Source organism: Pezoporus flaviventris, unplaced genomic scaffold (assembly GCF_033815535.1).
Source record: "Pezoporus flaviventris isolate CSIRO_AGI_PZ_B2104156 unplaced genomic scaffold, CSIRO_AGI_Pfla_v1 ptg000132l, whole genome shotgun sequence".
NCBI classification, from domain to species: Eukaryota; Metazoa; Chordata; class Aves; order Psittaciformes; family Psittacidae; genus Pezoporus; species Pezoporus flaviventris.
The window spans coordinates 1,795,488-1,811,243 of record NW_026892680.1 but is presented as its reverse complement, the minus strand read 5'-3'; the positions used below and the strand labels follow the sequence as shown (position 1 = coordinate 1,811,243).

General features: G+C 45.7%; 1 protein-coding gene across 1 annotated transcript in view; it reads right to left on the bottom strand.

The window, feature by feature from the left end:
- HHAT (hedgehog acyltransferase) overlaps positions 1–15,756 on the bottom strand; it is a 137,110-nt gene that overhangs the window by 87,412 nt on the left and 33,942 nt on the right. The gene's annotated exons all lie outside the window — the stretch shown is intronic.

The window sequence follows — 15,756 nt, the reverse complement described above, 5'->3', positions numbered from 1 at the left end:
GACTGAACTGCCCCTTCTGTGCAACTCGCTGGCCAAACAAGGAGGCAAGAAACCAAAGGAAAATTGGTCCCTGGAGGACTTCTCAGCTAGTGCAAGGCAAACAGTCATAAGGTGACTGGAAAACACTGAAAGCTTCACTCTCGGTTATACAGTCTGTAGCTGAAAAGACTGGTATGAACACTGAGTTAAAAGTAAGGCGGGCTATTGCAGTTAAATGCTTAGCATCTACCTTCCTTAGGATACAATGAGAGGTTTTCAATGACTAACAGTACAAGTAATTAATGAGTTGAGATCCTAATACTAAAAATAACCAAAGAATACAAGACCTCGCTGTAGAAAATCTCCTAAATCAACTTACAAATCCTATACAGCTCTTTTGGAGCATCCACAATAGCAGGAAAGGTAGGGACAAGGAGGATCCATTGGCTTTTCATGTTTCTTAGTCCAGAAGATAGTAACACAGGTCAGCACACTGGCCTCATTAGACAGGAATTCTGGATCAAAACAAGGGCTTAGGGAGGAGGCACCCAAGAAGGCCTAGAGACCCATCATAACACAAAAGAATGAGTTAAGCACCAGGAGAGGATGGATGAACAGAATTTAACAGCCAGACTGCTGAAAACCGGTCACCGGAGCCAAATGTTCCTGACACAAAACTGTCCCACGGCACCGATCTGAGATGAGGATTCACAGCCAAAAACCTGGTTCAGTCAGATGCAAAGTCACAGCCTTTGGTGTGTTGCGTTAGAAAAAAGGATTATCTATAGGCAAGTAAGTAAAGCAGATACTGCATCTATAGGCAACACACTGGAGAGTCCTACACAGACACCTATTCCTGTGAGAGTCAGCAGGCCCATCAGTTTGGGCACCCAGGAGCACAGCCAGCCAGGACTCAGCCCGCAGTACTCACCTGCTGAGCCTGCAAGATAAACCCATCACGTTTCTCTATTCATACAGCGCTTCTTGGCCAGCCTGCGTGATTTCCCAGGACTGCAGAACCCAGACGTTAGCACAATACTGACAGCAAAACGGAGGTGAGCTTTAAGGACCAGGGAAATAGAGGGTGCTGCTCTAACAGCACACGGTGCAGAGATGCAGGACAGCAGCTGGGAAGAATACTCGTGCCTAAAATGATCAACAGAAACCTGCTTCAGAGCAGGTCTTGAGTAACCTGGAAGGAGACTTTCTGTAGACCTTTTCCAAGCAAAGGTCTTCTGTTCCCAGATCAGAAAGGCAGGCTTGGAAGATTTATTCATCTCTGCCTTTATTTAAATAATTGAGAGCCTATTAACTACAGTAATTGTGGCAGTCTCCTGCCAGGCCTGAAAGACAGGGTGATAAGCCTCACATAGCTAATTACAGCCGCAACCATCCTAAATCCTCTCAGAAGCTCTTTCATAGAGATACCACTTTTCTGTGGAATAATTACCTCGTACATGCCCAATCCTATTCCTGACATGCATATTTTAATGCTCTGACATTTTAATGCCATCTGCTGCAAAGAAGCCCAGCCTGCCACGCTGTCAGAACTCAATCCACGCACCAGCTTCCTACTCTCCACCATTTCACTCTTCCCCTGCATGCAGAGGAATTGCTTTTCCAGTGCCCAGTGTTACAGTTTACCCTCTGGCATGGGTAAAAAACACCACCAAAAGGAAACAACGGCCATTCTCAGCCTATTTGCACATTTAGTGGCTATAGTTTCTGTAAAGTGAAGAGGAATTAAAGCCCGCTGCTCTTGGATCATGTTTTGTGAGGCACTTGTGGACGCAAGAGAAATTATGTACCGTCCCTGAGAGTGTTCAGGGCCAGCCTTGGATAACATGGTCTAGCGTGAGGTGTCCCTGCCCATGGCAGGAGGATCACCTTAAGGTCCTTTCCAACCCAAATCATTCGATGCTTCTGTGATTAAATGGTTTGTCTGCCTGATCCTAGGACTGACTTGCAGAGCAGAGCATGGAACTCCACTGCATTTGCTTCTGCAGCTGAAACACCTTACTGAAAGCACTCGTTGTACCTGTAATTTACCTGTGAGCTCTTCAGAGACACCATGAGCTGAAGCGAGACACATCCTGCCTGGATACTGCTTCCTGAGCCCTTTGTTATAAACCACGCTTAAGGGGAAAGGAGTTTGAGAACAATAATCCCAGGCTTTCCCTGAGAGCACTTCATCAACGCTTGTGTCACTGCTCCCTGTCTGAGGTGCACCCAGTTTTCATCTTTGCTCTGAGAGAAGAGGAGCAAAAACCCATTTAAAACTGTAATGCGAGGCACAAAAGTCATTTAGGAGGAACTAAGGGCACGTGTGGTAGCAGACACTCACCTTTGGAAACCCGCTTTTGAGCGCTGTGCCTCTGCTTTGCACACCCTGCCCTAAGCATTGTCCAAGAAGCAGCAAAGGTTAATGTTCTGTAATATAGATACTTGCCTCCTAGCACAAAATAGCTTTTAACTGGGTTAACATTAAGCAAGTAAGATCATGTCTACTTTGAGCAATCCATGGATCACTGCACCACACGGGCAGGGGTTTTGGCACATGCCATAACTCTTCTTCACAAATCGTGCCCAGGAATTCAGCCACAGACCATTCAATCACAGCTTCTCCCGTGGTTATAGCTGTGCTAGCTTGACGCTGTTCTTTTCTGAGAACAGAAATAACCCCCACAGACACTCTTGATATTACATCTATAGGAGAATACAGATATGAGATTAGCCTGCAGGAGCAATTTCTGCATGGTGTCGTCAACATTTTGTCCCTATTAAGGCTATTTCTCATACAGAAGGGAAGCACTGATTGCTTCTATGCAATTTTTCACTTGAAATCAGGCTTAATTCCTGTCTAACAACTCATAAAGGCAACTAGAAACCTGTGTAAGACAATGCCCTGCAGTACCACAAACCAAAACCAAAGGCAAAGCCATGAATAAGAAATAGCAGAATTACTCATTATAACTTCTGCTCCTTAACTGCTCTTCAGTCAGGCAAATCTCTGAGCAGACACTTCAAAGCATTAACAAATACTCAGTTCTGGAATCAGGAATCGGAGAAGACAGGGAAAACCTTGCAAAGAAGGATATCTGAGTAAACTAGAACTGTTACCTGTAACAGCTGGGGGGGTGGGTCAATGACAAACTGAACACAATCCAGCTTCAGTGTGGGCTTGAGCTCAGAAACCACCCATGTGCTGGGCTGCATCACCAGCAGCAAGACCAGCAGGTAAAGGAGGTGATCCTGCCCCTCTGCTCTGGTGAGACCCCACTTGCAGCGCTGTGTGCAGTGCTGGTGTCCTCAGCATTAAAAAGGACATGAAGCTGTTGGAGGAAGTCCAGAGGAGGCCACGAGGATGCTCAGGGGCTGCAGCACCTCCCCTATGGAGACAGGCTGAGAACATTGGGGCTGTTCAGCCTGGAGAAGAGAAGCTGCGTGGAGACCTCAGAGCAGCTTCCAGGGTCTGAAGAGAGCCTATAAGGGATGTTGGAGAGGGACTCTTCATCAGGGACTGAAGCCATAGCACAAGGGGTGATGGGTTCAGGCTAAAACAGGGCAAGTTCAGGTTAGATATAAAGAAGACACTCTTCCCTGTGAGGGTGCCGAGGTGCTGGCACAGGGTGCCCAGAGAAGCTGTGGCTGCCCCATCCCTGGCAGTGTTCGAGGCCAGGCTGGACACAGGGGCTTGGAGCAAGCTGCTCTAGTGGAAGGTGTCCCTGCCCGTGGCAGGGCTTGGAACTGGGTGAGCTTTAAGGTTTCTTGAACCCAAACCAGTCTGGGATTTTACGATTCTAAAAGCAGAGACAAAAAGTGATGGAAATCCTGGCAACAGAAATTCCCCAAACCGGACTGAACGCAGCACAACCAGTACTGTATTAAACAGAGTAATGCTCCAACCACTGGAAGACCACTCTTCTCCAACTCCAAGTCGGAGAAGTCAAGGGACAATAAAAGCCTTCAGGTAACTGATGTCTCGTTTTATCTAATCACTGAAGCTTAATCCAAGAAAAGATTTGGTTTTATATTACTGAAGTCAGTTGTTCCGTGTGACAAAACTTGAAGAGCACCGAGCCCTTCTGCTCAGCTGAAGCCAATAACTGCCATGCCACCATCCAGAGACTCAGCTTGAAATAAGAGCCCAGAATTAAAACATGAATCTGAAGCGTTGTCAAAGTTTTACATACTTAAACTTCCCTTAAATTGCCTCCCATTATTTAACATATATATTTTATATTTGCAATTGTTGCTTTGTAAGGAATTAATGAGAAGGGAAATTATACCTAGTACCAGTCTGCTTTCTTCCAGTATAAAGCCTAATGACTTCTAACCAGAAAATGTTATTTCCTGTCCCATGTTCTTTCAGTTCTCTACATTCAGGGATGCTCAACTCTGCAGAACCTGCCTCTATTTTGACACTAGGCTGTATGATCCCAAAAGCAAGCAACCATCTCCCGTTTACAAACTGCTCAGTGACTACAAGTGCCAAGAGCCTGCAGCTCCTACTGGGATTGCTCAAAAAAGAACCAAGTGCTGCAGGCAGCCCTCTCCTCAGGGGGCATTTCATCTGCACGGGGGAAATTCCAGTCTAACCCCACAGAGCCAGCATATGCTACAGACCATCACACGTGAGAAGGTCTCCCAAAATCTAAGGAACTAAACAAGACTTCAGGCGACCTTCATTACTTCAAGTGGAGTTCATTACTTCATTTAAGAATCCCTCCCCCTCAAAAGGTACAATAGTCTTGCCTGATGATGCTCTAATTGTAGCCAAGTTAGCTCTCCTATGCTTGAAACAGCAATAAACCCCCCAAATGATTGCTTATCTGTTTTGCTCATCCAGCATTTCAGAAGGGAAAAAGGCACTGCAATTTGAAGATGCCACTCTTCAGAGCTGCAGAAATGTGTTTTATCCAATCACGGCTTGCTGATAGCAAGTGCCAATTGTTTGGTATCAGTTTATTCTTGTGGTGCTACCCCAAATAAACAGTATGAGTACAAACTCTTTATACTGATCATACAAACACTGGCTTGTTGGTTGTGACTAGATAACCAACAACTTAAACTACATTTTTATGGGTTAATTTTGTTGGTTCAGTTCAAATCACAGTGAGGAAAAGAGACCATAAATACCACTGAAAAACACTTCCACAGAGAGAGGGAGAGAAAGAAGATGAAGCAGGTTTCCATGGTTACTGGGTTAACCATCTCCAGTTTGCTGTTTATATAGTTTAACAACTACAAGACAGTACAAACAAGAAGAAATGAAATATTTATTAAGATCTACATTCCAGAAAGCTCCTACCAGATGTCACTTCTGTTTCATCAGCTGACTGTCCAGTGAAGCTCTAAAAGACACGCCGACATCGACTAGCTCCTGGTGCTCTCACGGGCATTACACAGAACAAACCCTTCCTGAACGTACACGGGGGGTTATTTACTAATATTTAATCTATAATTTATTTTCAGTAGAAGATGACCCCTTTGCCTGGAGACCAATATGGAAATTGCAAGTGTCTCAGAAGGAAAAGCTCTTGCTTGGCTGTCAGCGGACCAACTGACTAACTGACCATCACAGGCTGCTCTCAAGCTCCGTCCATTCCAACAGCTGCAGCTTTAATCACTTCCAATGCAAAAGGAGTTCCTCTTGAGTCATCACCCTAAATGAAAGGTTAAAGCTGCATAACAGCACTTTGCAGCAAAAAAAAATGTCATCTAAATCAGGCCATTTTTATTTTGACCTCCTATAGAAACAGGCTTCCTATTGTCAGGGGGAGGAATGACAAGAAACTTTGCTACCACTAGTACTGGGAAGGCTCCAGACTCACAGTCAAAAGCCCCAAAGTTCTACACGGAGTCCCCAGTGCAGGAAAGTTTGAAGTATTTGGCTGTCAGCTTCCTTCAGGTAAAGGCAACACTTCACCCTAAGTCCTGTATGCATAGTTATCACACAGCAATGAAACCAACTCCAACAGCGAAAGCAGCCCTGCAGTACTGAATTCGGTGGTACATAGAACCGCTGAATCATTTGGGGTGGAAAAGACCCTTCAGCTCACTGCGTCCAACTGTTAACCCCGCACTGCCAAGTCCACCACTAAAACGTGTCCCTAAGCACCACATCTCCACATGGTCTGAACACCACCAGGGATGGTGACTCAAGCAGTACAGTACCATCTATTTAAATAGCATACGGAGACTCAGACAGACACATTTTTCCAAGCAGCAATGTTTTTCCTGCTGCGTCCTAGCCAAGAAGTGTCCTGGAAACTGCTACTGCAGCTTCAACACTACCAGCCTGTCTATCATCCTACAGGCAAATTTCTGCATGTCATTGCTGCTGCTGCCTGTTTGCTCAAGTTCCCATCAGTAAGCACAGTTGTTACCCTTTTAGGCAACTGAGAGTCCTGCAGAGGTCAGCTCATCTCTCCTCTACGGCAGGATCGACTTCACTTAGGTTACTTTTCAACAAGATTTGCTCCTGAGATGTTACTACACAGTAAGGGCACCAAATGGCCTGCTCTGGCTCCCCTTTTCTAGCCAGCCAGGAAAAGGTATTTGATCTATTTTTATCCATATCCATACTTGTCTAGAGATACTCGAGTTTGGCAGAACTCGAAGAAAAACACTACTGAAGTTTATATTGCAATGTTGGCTCCCCCTCTCACGGGTCAAACAGTTAAGGTCAGTATTCAAAACTACCTCACCTTACTAGCAAGCTGTAAAGGTCTACTGTTTAATATTTTCAGAGCAATAGCCTAATCCAGATTTGAAAAGCAATTCATTGAACCAAAATGCTAGATACATTTTGCAATAATCTCTAAATCTACCAGAACTGGCCCTGAAAAGCACTAGCACATGGGATGCCGTTATCCTTACAGCTAATGTTCATTATATAATATCAATATTCACCAACCAAAAAAAAAAAAAGGAGAGCACTACTTGTTCCTTATACATCCTGATTCTCTCCACATCATTCAAGGGGGAATTCTGCTTGCTTTACTGCTTTTTCAGGGTGGGCTAAGCGCCTAACTCAGGCAAGCAAAGTGCCTTTTGCTGTTCACGGAGGCCACAGCAGCAGAGCCTGCCTGCCAAGTGGAGGTACCTTGCAAGTGTCCAGCTATGCTGCTTGCAAGAAAATGCTGAATCTTCTCCAGGAGAACTGTATGACAGCTGATCAAATGGATTATCCTGTGGGTGCCACGACCTTAGCTCATTCTGCAGCGCTCCACAGTGTTACTGCAATTACATTTGTAGGCTATACCGGGAAGCCTACAGCATGTTCCTTCACTCCCTTATTTGAGACAGCAAGATAAACAGAAGGCTTAAGGTTTTGACCCCTCATTCCTTCAAAAACAAGTTCTACCCAATTATTTGTGACCTTTAGTATGGAAGCCTGCATGAGATTTTCATTCACATGGCCTAATTTCTTTCGGAGCTAGGGGAGGAGTGCTTCCCCTTAAACTGCACCTCATAAACAATATCTAGTTTACTGCAGCTGCTCAATAGAACACTTTTTACTACCAGTTCCCTTTCTATACTTGTAATCCGCCCAAGTAAATGCAGTGAAGAGCGCATACAGCCTGCAACAAATCACACTATTTCCTTTTCATAACCCAAATTTACCTCTGTGATAGAACGAGCCAATCCTTACTTCCTGTCCTGTTTTATCATCTGTTCTTGATGTTACGTAAAGAGCTTATAGTAAATATCAACGTTGAGCTCTTATACAGCATTCTTAATCCATAGATCCCCACGCATTTTACAAAGGATGATCATTATCCTGCTTCATCCACGGAAGGAAAAACAAAACAGAGAGATCTTCACGGTGAAATTCGGATGTCACCAAATTCCCACAGACCACAGTGAAGCCAGGACTGCACTTCAGTTCACGACACCACCAGTCAGCCAGAAGAGCACCCAAGGACAGACCCCAGAGCCGTCCGGAACACCAGTGGCCTGTGATTTCCACTCACTGACTCCATGCACCACTTAGGCATCATTGCAGAGATAATGTGGCCCTCAATGTGGTATCTTATTCAGCCTGACAGTCACCAAACGCCTCCCATCCCACATGGGCAGCACTTTTCAAGCCTTCTCTGCCTTCTCCCAGGTATCCTGCTTTACTGCTCCAGACACACAAACATTGCCATCAGTTGCTGTAAGTAACTGCAGCCAAGTCCTCTACTTGGGCTTTAATACTGCCATCAATCCAGCTGCAGACGGATACACAGAGATCAAGGTCTCATGTCACCACTGAGGTGTCTCAGAGTATTTTTACATCCACACTGGAGCCCTCAAATCCCCTGGTCTGTGTGTCACCAGACAGGAGTTGTCAGGCCTCCTGCCGTCAGCTTTTCCTCCCCTCTTCTAGATTTGTTTCTCATACCCACTCTTTGTACCTTGCTTTAAGGCAGCTGTTTCAACCCACAGACTTCCTAAACTCTATAAACTCTCCTGGCCTAGCCAGAGAACCTAGAGCCAATACTGGCGCTTGGAAGGACAAGGACTGAAAGCAGGTTGTGTACTGATGGCCACACAGGTTACTGGGGCATCGATCTGACTGGGAATGCTGCGTGCTACCATACAGCCATAAAATAAGCAGTAAAGCTACCTCCTTCAGTAGCACATCAGATAATGTACCATCCAAACACGATGATTTGAGAAAAACCTTAACTTATGACTTCAGATTAAAGTTAAGGTGTTACTGTTTTGACATACTACATAGCAAGTACCTCAAGAATGCTTTGGACCCAGGGAAAGTCAAGCAAGCTGACCCTGAGCACAAGGACGAGCTGAAGAGCTGGGATTCTTCAGGAGACGATTCAGAACACACCGCACAATCAAGTAGCCAAAGCATAGAAACGCAGGCGAGCTTTCCTGCCCACAAGGAGAATGGAAGTCATTCTGTATTCCACTGTTGACCCAGATAGGTTATTCTGAACAGCTGCTCCTAGAATCCCATATAGCAGATGAACCACCAGCTTTCTGAACCAGTACTGTCAGGAAGAGAACGCACAAAAGCAGAGGCAGTCACATAACAGATTGCATCCTCTAGGACACGCATTTCCTAGTATGATACTGGCTTCCAAGGAACACAGTGGTAGCCTTATGGACTCCCATGCCACTCCCCAACACATTTGCGACACAGAGAAAGATGTTGTAGGGAAAAACATAGCTGAAACATGCAAAGCTTCAGCCATTTCCAAGCTTAGCCAGGCATAAGTCAAGTGCAAGACAAAGACAAACCGCAGCACTGTGGATGCTGCCAGGCAGCTCTTATGCATGTGCTTAGATAGAACGCACCAGAGCAGGCAGGAAAAGCAGGCGGCAGGCTCCTCGCATGTTTCTTCTGAAGGGGAGGATGAAAGGTAACCTCAGAGCAGCAAGCGATTCAGATGACAGTGGTTGAGTCCGAGGCATGTGCTGGCTAAGACGTGCCACCTACAGCTGATTTGCCAGAAGCTAGAGTAGAAAAGAATGCTCCTCCCATCCTATTTTTCCCCCCACATTTTTCTCCGGGACTGCTCTCCACCTTATTTCCCATATACCATCACACAGAAACAGCACGTGCCTTTCTGAAACATGGCTCAAACATAAAACATGCACTAACTTTGAGACTGAAGCTTATACCAACCACCTCCTGCCATCTGGAAGCTGTAAGCATGGCTCTCAGCATGCCAGGGTACAAATACAAATCACAACATGTGGAAGAAAATAAGACAACACTCAAAGTGAGGAAGACAAGAGAATTAATTAAAGAGAAAAAAAACTAAGGAGAGGAGAAACCTGTGAATTTATACTCTAGGTCATGTGAAACCTTTACACCTGGTGTAGTTAACACTAAAGAGGAAGTATTACATAAAGAGTATTTTTAATCTAAGTGACGTATCTTACATACCCAGTGGTGTGACTGTGAAATACAGGTTGCTTCAGTTACAAAAGGTGTAAAGTCCCTCAGACTGAAACCACACTTAAACTCCAGCCAAATTCTGGCCCTTAGAGTCAGTCAGGGACAAAAATGTTCCAGTGACATAATTCCCTGGACTTCAAATGGAATAAATTCAGGATCCTTACAAGCGCAGGTGGTTCACGACTGCGGGGCACGTACTGCTTCTATCATACTGAAATACAACCTTTGATCCAGCTCCATTAAACTACTCACTAACATTATTTCAGAGCAGCCTGAAGTGGATTTCAGAACACTTCATGTTCCACAAACTTACTTCTTGCTCATAGACAGGGACTCAAACACCCTGCAACGAAAACAACAAACTGCTTTAATTCACAGTTGCAACACCTAAACACGAGGAGCTCTGTACATAGTTAAGCCCAACTTCCCCACTCCAACAGCTGAAGTTAAATGTCACATTTACATACCATTTACATAAAGATTCAGGTTTGTTTATACAAAAGCCAGCCTCGGCTTTGCAGCACACTTGATGCTCATGTAACAACATTATGTGCCTTGTTTTGTAACACCAGATTGTTTGCTCTACTTACAAAAACAAGGTTCCATTCTGAGAAGGTGCTTGGGAGGCTGCAGTTGCTCTGAGGCAGTTCAGCATCATTCTTCATTACTGTCAGACCAAGTCCTGCTCTAAGCAAGTCACCCCCCTTCAAACCTCACCCCCACCAGCAAACACCTCAAAACCCCCAGCGGGTCCGACACACGGCTCCCAGGACCTAACTGCTGTACTGCATAAGAGCAGCTCTACCTTCCAGCCTCTCCATGGAGAGGTCTTGACACACGGCTGCTCTCTTCTGTATTCTGGAACTTTAAAACGATGTCTGCAGAAGCCCTAAGGCCCCATATTGACAGTAAATTTGAAGAAGAAATAATTCCTAAGCTAAAACCACCGTCTCTTCAAAGGAATCAACACTTGAACCTTAACACTACACAAGAACTGGACACAACGCCACTGAATCACAGCTGGTGACAACTACAACTGCTTTTATTAGCAACAAGAATACGTACTTGAGCTCTCAATGTGCTAACTTCATCACAAACTTTCAGAGAAGTCTCTCCAAGGGCTGTCTCCAGCACAGCACATCCACATCGCCAGACGTACAAAAGACAGTAAGAATCACCTTTTATTCTTCTTAGCTTCTTGGCTAAGGAAGTATTGTTACAGTGGGGCTTTTTTGCCCAGAAAGGAGGTTTATATAATGTACCTTGGAAACAGCCTGCCTCGGTTTTAGTCTGCTTTTGAAGTTTGTGTCACAGCCGGACACCCTTGACTGAAAACTCTGTTTCTGTTACTGCCACTGGCTTTATCTGCACTGTGCCAGAAGAGAACGCCGGTCCACGGGAGCCAAGACTGGTCAACACTTGCTAGAGTCTCATGTCCTGCTACACCTCCCTTGGTTTAAAGGCATAGGATTGCAGGCAGAAAAGACCCAGAGGCAAATCCAAGTACAGCAGCTGCACATATCCCACACACATCCGCACGTGGCAACCTAAGTACCAGCACCACCGAATCCTTCCTCAGGAAGGATCGCAGAATCAACTGGGCTGGAAAAGCCCTTTAAGCTCACCCAGTCCAACCGTTCCCCAGCACTGCCCAGGCCACCACTGCCCCATGGCACTGAGGCCTCGTCTCCACGCTGTGTGAACACTTGCAGGGCCGGTGACTGCAGCCCTGCCCTGGGCAGCCTGTTCCAATGCCTGAGCAGCCTCTGGGACAGGAATTGTTCCTCAGTTCCATCTAAACCTGCCCTGGGGCAGCCTGAGGCCGTTTCCTCTTGTCCTATCACTTGTTAGTGCATCACTTGTGATGCAGCGTGTCACATCTCCAGCAGTCTTTTACCCTGTATGTTACTTTGATAATCACAGATAGAAATAACCTGCTTGCCTTCACCCATATATGCTGCTGCTTAATTAATACAGCACCTTTGTGCCACCACTGATCCAAGTCAGAGAAACGAGACAGAAATTGTTAGAGACATACTGCAGGTTACATTAAAGAGTATTCCTTATTCAGCAGGTGCCCCTAGCCTGCACCTAAAAGTCAAACACATCCTTTCCACCCAGTCATCTGGGACTCGCAGGCAAAGCAGTACAAAGATTTGGCAAAAGGGGGTAGGATTGATCTCAATCTGAATACACCACAGTTTTCATAAGGTGTCTGAAGGCAGGCATGGGCAGGCACCACTGTGGCCATTTTATGGCAAAAGAGAAATGTTACATGGGGTAATGGTTTTAAACTAAAAGAGGGGAGATTCAGACTAGATAAGGAAGAAGAGTTTTCACAATGAGGGTGCTCAGGCGCTGGCACAGGGTGCCCAGAGAAGCTGTGGCTGCCCCATCCCTGGCAGTGCTCAAGGCCAGGTTGGACACAGGGGCTCGGAGCAAGCTGCTCTAGTGCGAGGTGTCCCTGCTCATGGCAAGGCTTTGAACTAGAGGAGCTTTTACAGGTCACTTTAAATCCAAACCATTCTCCCATTGTTGCGTGTGCAGTAAGGATGACTGGTGACCAGGACACTGAGTGAACCAGAAAGACAAACTTCTTGACAGAGCAGAGAAGGAAGGATGCATCCCTGTGAGACTTCACACCCAGTGATCTCAAAGGCAAAAGTGATTATCCACACACTTCTATCAACCCTGTTCCAAGAAAAGTGGGATCTCTAATACTGTGCTCTCTAGCCCAACTCCAGTATATTACAACATGAAGAGTATTTTATGGGCAGCCACATTCAACACAGCAGCAGAGAGACTGTATAGGATTAGCACTGGTATTTGGCCCCCAAGAGAGGGCAATGCTCTATGCTACATCCCATGCGGCACCCCAGCAGGGAATCTGTGTCTAACTGCTGGAGCCCAGCATTACCTCTGGTGATTACACCTAGCAGTGGAGTGGAGGAGGGATGAAACAGAGAGCGAAAGGCACTGCTGCCTCAGGTATTGACTTTCAAAGACCTGGGTGCACTACAGAGAATGTGCAATCTCAGAACTGAGTTTCAGGGGGGCTTTTCTGGTTGCTTGGTTTGGGGGTTTTTTCTTCTTCTTGTGAGGTTTTGGGGGACTGAGTGGCTTTGCTTTTAGAAACAAAACTGTGGTAACTGCTTGGGGTTTTAAGCAGGGGCACAGATGTCTTCAGCTCGGGGTGGCTTAAATACTGTTGAGCTTTTCAGTGAGTCTACATTTCTCATAGGGGTTACACTTATATTGCCACTCCTCACCATCTCAGTAACAAGTTGCAATGCCTTTTGGGAGCAAATCTCTGCTCTTTTAGAAAAGGTCTGACCTCACAGCAACTGATCATCTCAGCTCCCTTCTGAACAGGGGAGAATAACAAGGGAAAAAACCTGCCTTTAAAAACCCCAGCTATCAGTTCATTAACATTATTCTGGCGCTCCTTTGGGTACCACGGAATTGTGAGGGGCTCCACAGAGAATGAAAACAGCCAGCTGATGAACAGAATTTTCCTTACTTTCTTCCATGGGTGTACCTTATTTAGAACAATAACCCCTCTTATGCCATGGGACCGTACTGCCCTTACCCGGGGATGTTTCTAGGTAAACATAACTAGAGGTGGCCACATACCCTCAGTGTGGATCCCAGAGCTCAATTGTGCCTTGCTTCACCTGAAAAAGCTGGAGAAGGGGATGATTTTCCAGTTTTGTATTCGGAGAACCCTTGCACCAGGTAATAAGCTCAACTCAAATAACCTGCAGCTCTAAACAAGCCAAAGCAATTGCAAAGCATGTGGTGAGCTGCGAGCACTGTTAGCAGATGGATGCTTCTGGGAGACTCTGGGGGTGCATGGTCCTGCAGCTCTTTTCAAAGCCAGATCTGTACTGAGAGGAGCACAATTCACTGCCCTTCAAAGGCACAGCAGTGCTGACAGCGTGGAGAGTTTTCAAAGGATCATGCCTCCAGGAACTGTCACTCTTCTCCACTGCCCTCACCAGCATTGCCCTAAAGGAAGCAGTCTTTGCCATTAGGACAGTAAATACTCTCACATGCCTGCAATTTCGTTCTGAGCACTGGATGAAATGCCTGGGTGAAATAGCTCCAGCGAGCAAACAGCACCAGGCAGTCTCTCTCTTGCTCTTTCCCCTTTAAGAGCACTACCCCAAAGGCTATTTTCATGCATTCTGAAATGTGAAAATCCACCCACTGCTCCACTCTGAGATCACTCAGATTTAGGAGAAACGGCTGTTCTCCCTGTAGTCACAACGAGGAAGAAAATATCACTGCTTGTACAGTACACGTGTGATTTAAATAACACTGATTAATACATTTGCTGATCCTAAAAGTAGCACAAAGTACTTTCTTTTCTATCATTGTGTGAAAACAATGGGCAAATGACCTTCCGAGTATGGCAGCACCTTTTTAATGGGTAATATCAAACTCCAGTCTTCACCACAAAATTACTGATCTTTCTTTCCCCCATGGATTTCCAGACTCCCTGCTTCAAACAGTACGGTGCAGCTAACAAAGGCCCAGACCCTGCCATACTCTCCTGCACTTTAATTTCACAAACAGTAGTTCCATGACGCCAGCACGATTTCAGCATGTAAGCAAAGTGATGAGGAGTCTAGCCCCACAGCCCAGTTCAGCCCAAGCCAGTAACCACCACTTCGGTGTATCTACAGCTTCCGATAATACATTTAAAAAGAGGGGATTTTCATACCTGAGCCATCTTAAAAACCGTATCAGCAGCACAGTTCAAGCCACAGCCAGATGGATAGACAGGAATGATTTCATATTTGGTTTTTGCTAAGAACACAGAAGCCGTGGAGCTGTCATTCCCTGTCGTATTTGTGTTACGCTTCACTCGGGCAAGCCATTGACTGTGTGGCACCAGGCTACGGACAGCCCTAGGCCCTTCCAGCAGCACTTCCGTAAGTAATTAGGCACAGACTGTCCTTTTAGCAGAGTTCTAACTATGCTTTCAGTTTCATTGGCCCCACACTGTGTATGTGAAAGCAGCAGACCGGGCTCCCCTTCCACTGCAGGGTGCTGTCCGTGTATTTAAAACAACATAGGATCTCTCCAACAGCTCAGACCTCGATTTGTAGATTTTTCAACACTTCCTGCAACTCTGCTTTGTTAGGGTTTGGGGTTTTCTTACCCCCACACACACTGTTTGCATTTCACACATAGAAAACCAAGCTGTAAAGAAGTCAATTTATGACAGACACCATATGAACGCAGGAGAAGATCTGCAGGTTCTCAGGAGCAGAGATTGCCTCAACTGGCAAAACCAAAGGCAGTAACTTTTGAAAGGTCACACGGCAGACCAACAGCAGAGATACCACTAACTCCCCTCTTTCCTAGTCCAAAAGTCATCCACTAAACGAGGAAAACAATGCTTTTTTTAGTTAAGGAAACCCAAGCAAAACTCATACTGCTCTAACAGAAGGGAACAGTATTTCCTCCTTCGCAGCACACTTACAGAGAAGGTATCTGTTGGCTCCCCAAGCTGCTAACAGGGGTGACAGACTGAGAATGAAGTATTTAAAGCTAGGGCTAGAACACCACACCGCAGAGAACCCACAGCTGGCTTGTCAAGAATCAACTCGTGCGGACTCAGTGGCTATTTGTGGTCCAAGGACTGCACGAGCATACAACTCCACTACCGCATCTCCACAGAATGAAAAACAATACAGCAACAAAAAACAGTATCTTATTCCATTCTTTGTATGAAGCAAGTGAAAGCATGTTTTCTGGCAGAAGGGCTCTGAAACATTAGAAAATGCTTCAGAGGAGCAACCAACCTGTTAGAGCTCTGGAGTCTGTGAATCAGTACCAGACCTTCTGCATTG